Source organism: Leucoraja erinacea, chromosome 37 (assembly GCF_028641065.1).
Source record: "Leucoraja erinacea ecotype New England chromosome 37, Leri_hhj_1, whole genome shotgun sequence".
In the NCBI taxonomy this organism is placed as follows: Eukaryota; Metazoa; Chordata; class Chondrichthyes; order Rajiformes; family Rajidae; genus Leucoraja; species Leucoraja erinaceus.
The window spans coordinates 6864262-6873972 of record NC_073413.1 but is presented as its reverse complement, the minus strand read 5'-3'; positions in this window follow the sequence as shown (position 1 = coordinate 6873972).

Here is a 9711-nt window from a genome sequence, read left to right as displayed (position 1 = left end):
GGGTTACCCAGTACACAGGGGGTTACCGAGTACACATTAATGTTCTATTTGGAATCACTCCCTTTGGGTTTGAATTTATTACTTTTCTACGCTCACTGTTTCTGGAAAGTTGCAGGAATGAGAAATATACGTTGATCTTCAGACACTGGAATCTTGAGCCAAACACGAAGTGCTGGAGGAACTGTGGTCCCGATCCGACACGTCATCTGTCCATTCCCTCCACAGATGCTGCATGGTCCACTGAGTTCCCCCGGCACTTTGTGTTTTACAGAAATGAGATTGCCTTCAAGCAGTTGGTGATTGTGAAACTTGTTTGGTTTTTAAACAGTGCTGGAATAAATCAGGCACTGGGAACATGGATAGGTGACATCCAACCTGAAGAACGCTCTCGACCCAAAATGTCACCTATCCAGATTGCACCGAAAACCTCTCCTAACCATGTTTTCCAGAGGTGCTGCCTGATCCACTGAGTTACTCCAGCACTTTGTGTCATTTTTTTGTGAACCAGCATCTGCAGTTCCTTGTTTCACCATGAAACATTATTTTTTCGGGGTGAATAATTGTGTAATTTCAAGCAGATAAAGTAGTTGCTGGCAGTATGGTCATGAGCTATGCATGTGATTTGCTAGACACACCAGTTTGAATTTTATTTGTGAGGCAGGTTTAAAGTTTTAGATTTAAGCTTGTTTATCAGGATTAATTTCTTTTTCCAAGCCTGTTTTTAAAGGGAATACATTCCGGTAATTTTACTATCCATGCATAGTCTTCAACCAAAGTTGTGTCGTGGCAATGAATCAACGCGTACAAGTGCAGTACTTTCACAGCCATGCACTCTGTCCTTTTTATTGTTGCTTATTTTTGAACTACATGAAACAAAACTGCAGAGAAGTTACCGTTAAGTCTTGATTGCAGATTGTTGCAATGGCGAGCATGGTTCTGATCTCCCCAGGCACATAGAAAGCCCCCTGAAGAGGGGTGTGAAAGGGAGCCGTGCAGTTGTAATTGTCAGATGGGCAGATGGAATCAGGGTGAAACAAACAAGGGCAAGTCTGAGCCGAGGTTTATGAAACGTAAGGGATTTGATAAAGGTTGATGGGTGAAAAGCTCGACGTCAGTAACAAATCCACGAGTGGAAACCAGGAACTGTAGCTGCAGATTTACAAAAGACACAGTGGCTCAGGCAGCATCTCAGGAGCCAATATTTGAAGGGTCCAACCCGAAACGATGCCTGTCCATGTCCTTCTAATAAATCCAGTATGTGGTTTACCAACAAGAATGGTGAGATGCAATACTTGCAACTACCTGGAAGCAATCAATAATGTAGATAGGTATGTGCACAAGGAAGAAAGGAATGGAAGATGATGTGAGGATGGTGAGTAATGTCTTACTCATTTGTCTTTAATTCTGTTTTCTGAGATAGCATGCACAATTTCGACTTTAAATCACTAAATCTGCATTAATAATAAGGATAAAAATTGGACATGGAAAATACTTATTGCACTATCCTACCCCGCAGGGTGTGCTGGCTTCCCGCCCCCCATTGACAGGGTTTACAGCACTCCAGAAGCAATCCCTCCCACCCCAACATTAGGGGGGGGGGGGTTGCACAGGATCGAGGGGCCAGACTTTTACCCAGAGATGTCGAGCGAATGAGTGAGTGCGTGAAAGTTGGTTTCAAGTTGAGTGAGTGACCCTTCCCAGATGGAACTACCTGCTGCTGCTATACCTGTAGTGTTGAGACTGCGATGGTATCTATGCGTGTCGTAGACAATGGGGAGGGAGGCAATTCTGGACCTGCCACTGATTGCAGGGCACAGCTGATTAAAATGCCGTTGTGGTTGTATTCAACACGTTAAAATAGTTGCTGGGCAATATCGCAATCCATGCGACAGGGCTTTGTTTTTTCCGCTGTAACTTTTAATAGCTTGCTTGTATGAAACAATGTGCATTTAATAAAATATATCTATCTTGTATATGAAACCTCTGTCCTGGCACCGTCCCTGTTTTTGCGTGAATCGGTTATATGAACAGAGCTCTTTTCAATCAGGGACATTATGGTATATGCTATCGTTTTCTGCCTTTTCAGTTCATTGTTGTTTGCTCTTTGATTTGTTAACCTTCCGAGATCAGTAGTGAGCATTGGAAGTAGGCTTAAAATATTTACATTTTCCAGGTACTTCCAGTCCAATTTTCCTGGATCTCGGGGTCACTGGTGACACTCCCAGATCTGGAGCCGATCGAGGTATGCCCGAATCTCTAAACGCACCAGCACAGGTTTTAGTTTAGTTTAATCTGTCTCAGTAAAGATCTTTGCTGCTGATTCATCTGATCAGTCGGGGAAACCATAGCCCGGCTTAAAATCGGTACAAAAGTCAACAACTCTGAAAGGAGTATTCGGTCCAATCCTGTCCATGCCTCCAAAGCCAAATCCGAGGCTGAAGTTTAGTTGAAAGATGCAGTGGAAACAGGCCTTTCGACCCTGATCCACGCTGACTATCGATCAAAGAAAAGCGCAAAGTGCTGGAGTAACTCAGCGTGTCAGGCAGCATCTCAAGAGGGTGGTCTGATCGGGGTCAGTGATATTTGTTGCCTGAGTTTGCACTAGTAGAGAAGATTGGATATCGGAATAAGGAGGACACGGGGACCTTTGTGTAAATGGCGTCAAACTATGGCAACGGGTGCAAGGATTTCACTAGCAGTGCATGCGTGACAATAAAGAACCATTGAATAATGCTTCCTAATCCAACTGGGAATACGTCATTGTACATGAGGATACTGAGGTGACCAAACACAAAACACACAGATAGACACAAAATGTTGGACCCACTCAGTGGGTCACGCGGCATCTCTGGAGAAAATGGATTGGTGATGTTTCTGGTCAGGACCCTTCAGTCTGATTAGAGTCATAGAGTGATACAGTGTGAAACCAGGCCCAACTTGCCCACACCGGCCAACATGTCCCAGCTACATGAGTCCTACCTGCCCACATTTGGTCCATATCCCTCCAAACCTGTCCTACCCACGTACCTGTCTAACTGTTTCTTAAACGTTAGGATAGTCCCTGCCTCACCTGCCTCAACTACCTCGTCTGCCAGCTTGTTCCAGATGCCCACCACCCTTTGTGTGAAGGGATTATAGTAGGGGGAGCATGGAAAAAAAACTGGAAACGAAAGGAGGCAAAATAAATGATGGCCGGCAACAGATGACCGTAGACAAGGGGGTTCCCTGATAGGCAGATTGTTGGTCAATGTAGTGATAGAAAGAGGTGCGAGCCCAAAAGAGATACACAGTTGCAAATTGTTTACAGACTTTTAGTGGAGAAAGGTGAGGGGGGCGGGAGGGAGTTTGTTGAAGTTACCTAGAATTGGAGAATTCAATGTTCATACCAGGGTAGACAAAAGTGCTGGAGAAACTAACTCAGCGGGTGCGGCAGCATCTGTGGAGCGAAGGAAATAGGCAAGAAACCCTTCTTCAGACTGATATGGGGGGGGGGAGGGTAAGAAGAAAGGAAGAGGAGGAGCCAGAGGGCTGAGGGAGAGCTGAGAAGGGGAGGGCTAGGGCTAGGGCTACAGGAAATTGGAGAAGTCAATGTTCATGCCGCTGGGGTGCAGACAATTTACAATTTTACCGAAGCCAATTAACTTACAAACCTGCACGTCTTTGGAATGGGAAAGGAAACCAGAGCACCCGGAGAAAACCCACGCGGTCACGGGGAGAACGTACAAGCTCCGTACAGACAGCACTCATAGTCAGGATGGAACCCGGGTCCCTGGTGCTGTAAGGCAGCAACTCTACCACTGCGCCACCGTGCCCTCATTGGTCCTGTGGACAAACATTCCCCCTTCCAGCTCCCCTCCCCTGTCTCCCACCACCAGTGGCTCAAAGAACACACACCGAGATGCCAGCTGTCCATTGCTTAAAGTAGGCACGAGAGGCACAAAACCCAGCCTTTTTAGCACTAACGGACAGAGAAAGGAGCTGAGCGGGGCTGAGAGTTTGGGGGAGGCAGGGGGCTTTCCAGGGATAAAGTGACCCGTGGGGATACGAGGTTCCCAGCAGTTGCACAGCAGAGTCTGAAGATGAAGGAAAGTTTGCAATAGCGTCCAGTGATGCAGTCTCTACTTCGGGATGTGAGATCCCAGAGTATTGAGGGACCAGCTGCTGAGCTTAGGTTAAATTGCCCTGTTGGCTGGTGGTGGAATTTCCGTGCAGTTCCTGGCTGTCCCAAGAGTGGTTTTTATAAAGAGTGGGGTCCACCAGGGTAAACCAGAAATGTTTTATAAAAACTACCCCTGGTGCACAATGTGACTATTTTAAGCCCTGTGATTTCTAATACAGTATCTGTATACAATATATATTCTTGCTGTAGCTAATGTGCAAAGGTTTTTTAAAGTCTATTTTTGATTGTTTGTTCCTTAGAGAACAATAAATGCTGTAAAATCCCCAATGTGTATCACCTGTCGCTTTCTTTTAATGCACAAAGGAGTAAAAATAACACTCTCTCGTTGGCAGAGATGCCAGAGCTGGAATCTGGAGCAAAATGAAATTGATCTTGAGTCACCGAGTGATGCAGTGTGGAAACAGGCCCTTCGGCCCAACTTGCCCACACTAGCCAACATGTCCCAGCTACACTAGTCCCACCTGCCCACGTTTGGTCCATATCCCTCCAAACCTGTCCTATCCATGTCCAATCCCTTAATAATCTCATCCTTCTAAACTCCAGTGTATACAAGCCCAGTCACTCCATTCTTTCAGCATACGACAGTCCAGCCATCCTGGGAATTAACCTCGTGAACCTACGCTGCACTCCCCCAATAGCAAGAATGTCCTTCCTCAAATTTGGAGACCAAAACTGCACACAATACTCCAGGTGTGGTCTCACTAGGGCTCTGTACAACTGCAGAAGGACCTCCTTGCTCCTATACTCGACTCCTCTTGTTATAAAGGCCAACATGCCATTAGCTTTCTTCACTGCCTGCTGTACCTGCATGCTTACTTTCAGTGACTGATGTACAAGGACACACAGATCTTGTTGTGCTTTCCCCTTCCCCAACCTGACACCATTCAGATAATAATCTGCCTTCCTGTTCTTGCCACCAAAGTGGATAACCTCACATTTATCCACATTAAACTGCATCTGCCATACATCTGCCCACTCACCCAACCTGTGTATCCTCATAGCATCCTCCTCACAGTTCACACTGCCACCCAGCTTTGTGTAATCTGCAAATCCACATAAAACATCCCGACCAGAAACGTTGACTGTCCATTTGGTCAAGTTAAGTTTATTGTCATATGTATGTAAGCACAGTGAGGAACAGGCACAATGAAAACCTTGCTTGCAGCAGCATCATAGACACCTAGACACTGACAACACACAAAGCCTAAATTATAGAAGATAGACACAAAATGCTGGAGTAACTCAAAATTCAATTTAATTGTCACATGTACCAATTAAGGTCCAGTGAAATTTGAGTTACAATGCAGCCATGTTAAGTAAAAAGCAAAAATACACACAGCACATACAATAGAGTTTAACATAAACATCCACCACAGTGGAATCAACATTCCTCACTGTGATGGAAGGCAATAAAGTTCAGTCATCTTCCTCCTTTGTTCACCGGTGGTCAGTGTCGTTGCCGACAGTCCGCTGTTCAAGCCCTCTCATCGGGATGATCGGAACATGGAGCTCCCGAGTCAGCAGCTTCAAAGTCCACAGGCCCTGCGGTCGGAGCTCCAGCACTGGCGATCCTCGGCAAAAGATCCCAGGCTCCGCGATGGTAAGTCCGTGCCCGCCGCACCCGCGGCTTGAAGCTCCGGCCCGGTCTCCAGGAAAGACCGCAGGGGGGACGGAGAAAAATCGCACCTCCGTCGAGGTAAGTGACTGAAAAACGTTTCCCCCAATCTCCCCCTCCCCCTTGCACCCCCAATATAAAACATACCAAGATACATTAAAATAAACATTCAAGACATAATAAAAACAGAGAAGGGACAAGACAGACTGCTGGCGAGGCGGCCTCCCGGGACAGGTAGTATTTCTGGAGAGAAGGAATGGGTGGCGCTTCAGGTCGAGACCCTTCTTCAAACTAAAACTATAGACCTTGCAGCATGTCTAGTCAAGCTGCTGCCTCGCAGCTCCAGTGACACTGGGTTCAATCCTGACCTGGGGTGCTGCCTGTGTGGAGTTTGCTCGTTCTCCCTGTGACTCTCCGTGTGGGTTTCCTCCAGGTGTAACCGGTTTCCTCCCACATTCCACTGACTGGGCTGCTGTAAATTGCCCCGAGTGCTTAGGTGAGTGCTAGAATGCGGTGGGAATTGGTGCAAATGCAGGGAGAATTCAATGTAGGATTAGTACAAAATGGGTGTAGTGATGCTAGTCGTCACGGGCCTGATGGGCCGAAGGGCCTGTTTCTGTTCTGGGCCTCGCTGACAATGGAGGAGGCCGAGGACAGAAAGGTTAGTATGGGGGGGGGTTAAAGTGTTTAGCAACCGGGATATCAGATGGGTTTAGGCGGAATGCACTATCTCTTAACCTTAGATTTCCAGCATCTGCAGGCTTTGAGTTTGCACCCATTGACGTGTCTACTGTGGTGCCATTCCGCCACCTGCTGTTGATGCCCAGAATTGCGGCTACAGGTCAGGGATTTCCATGGGAAATGGTTCATTTGGAGAATCCTTCCTTCACAAGGCCTCCTAAAGATGATAACATTCTTCTAAAATACAAGCACTGTTGTAGCGGAGAGATAACTATCTGAAGAAGGGTCTCGTCCCAAAACGTCACCCATTCCTTCTCTCCAGAGATGCCGCCTGTCCCGCTGAGTTACTCCACCTTTTTGTGTCTATCTTGGAGATAATTATTACCTTGCGATGAAATGTTGCCCTTGTTGCAAGTTTATAATCAGGGTAAGGCTATGAAATAGGACTAACTTAGGCGGGGCATCTTGCTCATCTGTGCTGTGTGACTCTGACTAAATCCTGGGCTTGGAGAGTGGGGCGGCAGAGCTGGAGTCCCGGGTTCGATCCCGACCACGGGCGCTGTCTGCACGGAGTTTGCACGTTCTCCCCGTGACCTGCGTGGGTTTTCTCCAAGATCTTCACACACTCCACAAAGAGCTTGATTGGCTTGGTATAAATGTAAAATTGTCCCTAGCGTGTGTAGGCTAGTGGTCGGCACGGACTCGGTGGGCCGAAGGGCCTGTTTCCACGCAGTATCTATAAACTAAAACTAAAACTGCCGTGTCTTTTGGTGGGGTAACTGATCCGCAGAAGCCGGTCTCGCAGATTGCATGCGGCAGCTCAGTGCGACGTGTCCTGATCACAGTCCTTGCTGCAGGGCTGACCTACTTTGCTGCACAAGCTGCTGGCTTCAGCTTCTCTGCTGCCAACTCCGGGAACACAAGGGCACCATTCTGTCCATCAAACCCTCCTCTCCTGTCACCGAGCTGCATTCAATCCCACGGACTTGGTCCTTGAAGTGCTAGCCTAATATTGACCAAGCTTTAATTGAGGGGGGGGGGGGGGGGGGGGGGGGCAGCAGAGGAGGGCAGAGAAGATGGTGGAGAGGAGGGCAGAGAAGAAAGAGAGGGGGCAGACTAGGCAAGAGGTTCAGTAAATTAAGAGAGAGGGAGAGGAGGAAGGGATAACTTGAGCGCCCTGGAGAGGAAAAACTACAGAAAGTAGTAAACACTGCCCAGTCCATCATCGGCTCTGACCTCCCTTCCATCAAGGGGATCTATCGCAGTCGCTGGCTCAAAAAGGCTGGCAGTATCATCAAAGACCCACACTATCCTAGCCACACACTCATCTCCCCGCTACCTTCAGGTATAAGGTACAGGAGCCTGAAGACTGCAACGACCAGGTTCAGGAATAGCTACTTCCCCACAGCCCTCAGGCTATTAAAACTCAAAACTCTGAACATTAATAGCCCAATATCTGTTTATTTGCACTTTATCAGTTTATTTATTCATGTGTGTGTGTATATGTATATAATGGTGCATGGACACACTGATCTGTTCTGTAGTCAATGCCTACTATATTCAGTTGTGCTGAAGCAAAGCAAGAATTTCATTGTCCTATCAAGGACACATGACAATAAACTCACTTGAATCTTGATAAATAAAGATTGAAGAGGTAAGGAGCGTTTTGTTATTTTGTTCTATGTTATGACTGCAAGGTATACAATTCCGTTCAGACTGAAATGTCTGAATGACAATAAAGGATACGTTAGTTTACCTCATTGGAGACCCTCGGATTATCTTTGATCGGACTTGACCTTGTACAAAACATTATTGCCATTAGCACGCGTGTGTACACTGTGGCTGGCTCGATTGTAATCATGTTTTGTCTTTCAGCTGACTGGTTAGCGTGCAACAAAAGCTTTTCACTCTACCTGGTGTGGGACTTACAATCACAACACAACTTGTGCGAGTGATATCTACAGAGTGTGACAGATAACTAACTTCTCATTATGTGACTTGGCAGTAACACCTCAACCTTGAATCACCTCTACTCTGAAGATATTTCACCTTGAACATCAGAAGCTTTAACTGTGATTGCATTGAACCCATATTGTTCAGAGTTAAGTAAGCAAGTTAGTTTTAGGTGTCAGAAAAAGTCAATGATTCCCCAAGTTAATTTTTTAAGTTAAATGTTGAGCTCCATCATTTATACCGATTTGAAGACCACAGAGCAGGAGTTAAACATTAAACTTGTTCTTTCTTGATAGCAGGAGGGTGTGCGTTTGAAAGCTTTGTCACCTCTTGAAGTGTGTACTACCACTAGTCAGCTAGCAGCTGCTCAGCCAAAGAGCACATGTAGAGGTAAATGATTCCCCTCTTGGAGTCAGAGTGGAGGGTTAGGGTAGAGGTAAATTATTCCCCTCTTGAAAACAGGCCCTTCCGCCCAACTTGCCCACACCAGCCAACATGTCCCAGCTGCACTAGTCCCACCTGCCAGCATTTGGTCCATATCACTCCAAACCTGTCCTATCCATGTATCTGTCCGTTTCTTAAATGTTGGGACAGACCCTGCCTCAACTACCTCCTCTGGCAGCTTATTCCATACACGCACCACCCTGTGTGGAAAAAGTTACCCCTCGGATTCCTGTTAAATCTTTTCCCTGGTAGGGGTTCCTATTAAATCTTCTGATAGGGAACTTCTAACCGCTGTGAGTGCATAGATCAAAGCAGAGTGCTACTTCTCCACAAAGTACAGCAGAGAGAATCAAAGCAGTGGAGCTGCTGCCTCACAGCACCAGAGACCCGGGTTCGATCTCGACTAGGGGTGCTGTCTGTACAGAGTCCGCACGTTCTCCCCGTGACCTGCGTGGGTTTTCTCCGAAATCTTCAGTTTCCTCCCACATTCCAAAGGCGTACAGGTTTGTAGGTTAATTGGTGAGGTATAAGTGTAAAAACAGTCGTAGGTGGGTGTGTGTGTGTGTGTGTGTGTGTGTGTGTGTGTGTGTGTGTGTGTGTGTGTGTGTGTGCGTGTGTGTGCGTGTGTGTGCGTGGGTGTGGGTGTGGGTGTGTGTGTTAATATGTGCGGGGATCGCTGGTCGGTGTGGACTCAGTGGGCCACTCTGCATCCCAAAACTAAACACGGAGCAGAATTTGTGTTTTTATAAGTTGCACTGGAGTGAAACGCCCAGTGCTCAGGAGTTAATTACTGTAATGGACGATTTAACTGTTAAAGAAGATACCACACACAACCAGC